General features: G+C 32.1%; 1 pseudogene; it reads right to left on the bottom strand.

Moving 5' to 3' along the window:
• Positions 1–869: 869 nt before the first annotated feature.
• LOC104876064 lies at positions 870–1,433 on the bottom strand (annotated as a pseudogene).
• Positions 1,434–1,864: the final 431 nt, after the last annotated feature.

Raw genomic sequence — 1,864 nt, 5'->3', positions numbered from 1 at the left:
TGGAAAAATTCCCAAAGAGCTTGGAGTTGGATGTTTCACTGAAGGTTTTCTTAAACAAAATCTAATTTTATACGTACTGCTTGTATAATTATACATTTTAATATATATTTTCATTTACAATGGTGATTAATATACTTTCAACAGTAACTACAAATTTTACATTTGAAAAGTAATGCATGCACTTTATTGTTAAAACTTCAACCATTATATGTAAAAGTATTTAATACAAAGAACATAAATATATATTAGTAAATCTATAGTGTATATTGTTTATTTGAGCAATATACTCTTTAAGTATTTACTATAATGTACTTATATTGATAAGCAAAAGCAATCTATTAGTGCTATTAGATATGTAAAGATGAAAATACATTTATAAATTTATTCTTTATACTTCTGGGTTCTCAAAATACACTTAAAAAGAGAAATAAATGCACCGATAGCCCTGATTTGAGAAGTAAGATAATAAGAACTATTATAAAACCACAGAACTCTATTGGAACACAAGAGAGAAAAATAATAATACCTATTTGAAACAAATCTGTCATCAATGACTCCCCCCCCACCCAGCTTGGCTGTGGGAAAAAAAGAAATTCTCTCTGTTATTTTCATTATAAATTAATAAAAGTCTTATATCTAAGAACACAGTTGTATTGGTCCTACAAAAGAAACTGACTTAATTCAGATGGTTTTAAGAGAAATTTCAGGATATGCAAGAGTTCTACTATATAATAAACATGACTTTTAAGTTTAGTGATCACATTTATTTATTTTTTTTTCAATAGAGATCTTTTATGTAATCATTAAAATATCACAAATGTATCTTTCAATCCAGAAGCTTGTTTCTGTAGCTGGTTAACTCTTGGATCTTATTCATCACTTTTCCCTTTCCAGAAAATATAGATGCCATCCAAAACTTTGCTGATATCTTTGTTTTTGACAGTGGTGGTTGGCTGAATCAAAGCAGCTGAATTTAAAACACACTCAATGTCATTTCCTTCAGGGATAAGTTCATCTTTCTGGACATGAGATACTGAGCAAGCAACAGCTACCCTCTACAAACGAGGCAGGTGTATATTTCACCGGATTTCAGCAAGAGACCCATTCTTTTAAATAACGATTCTGATGGGGAAGTGAGCACACACAGGCCTCATCTTGCAACGGAAGCCCAGCATTAACACCCTTGATCATGTTCTGTACGTGACTACAGATGCTGCAAACAGCAGCCAGTTTCTTTCTGTTTCCCCACCGTTTGTCAACCCAGAACCTCTTTCTTTTCTCTCTCTCTCTTCAAGGAGACTGAGTTCTACATGAATGTGGTTGAAGTCCCTCCACAGGGTTCCTCTGCGGCCCTTCACAGTAACTGTGTGCCCCTTCAGAGTGCTGTCATTTTTTGGAATGTCGACAGTCTGATTGCTGATAATGGTCTTCATTCTCACAAGAGACGGGCAAAGAGAGTAATCACTTTTAAATGCAAGTACTACTATAACAATCAGAAACTTTTTGGGAGGAAGCATGAATTTTCTCAAGTAGTATGTACCAATAATAGCCCTTTGAAAATAAGGTATACAGCAGCTTTCTTTTGATATTTGTTCTTAGCATATGAGTATGTTTTTAGAAACAAAGAGTTACAATTTTTAAAAATTTTTATAAATGATGCTGGGAAAAATAGTCTTTGATAGGATGACAGAATGTTGTTTTAATGGAAAAATCATATGTCAAATAAATGTAAGGTAGACATACAGCAATTCAATACTTTTTATCTATAACAAAATGTGTCAACAGCATGCATTATATATTGGTTTTTAGATTATTCTTGAAAATACTTTTAAAGGTGCTGTCATTATAGAAAAATACAAATGAT

The sequence above is a fragment of the Fukomys damarensis genome, unplaced genomic scaffold (genome assembly GCF_012274545.1).
Source record: "Fukomys damarensis isolate Sample0158 unplaced genomic scaffold, DMR_v1.0_HiC HiC_scaffold_30, whole genome shotgun sequence".
NCBI classification, from domain to species: domain Eukaryota; kingdom Metazoa; phylum Chordata; class Mammalia; order Rodentia; family Bathyergidae; genus Fukomys; species Fukomys damarensis.
Note: the sequence above shows the minus strand (reverse complement) of the source record. Positions and strands in the feature narration are given on the sequence as shown.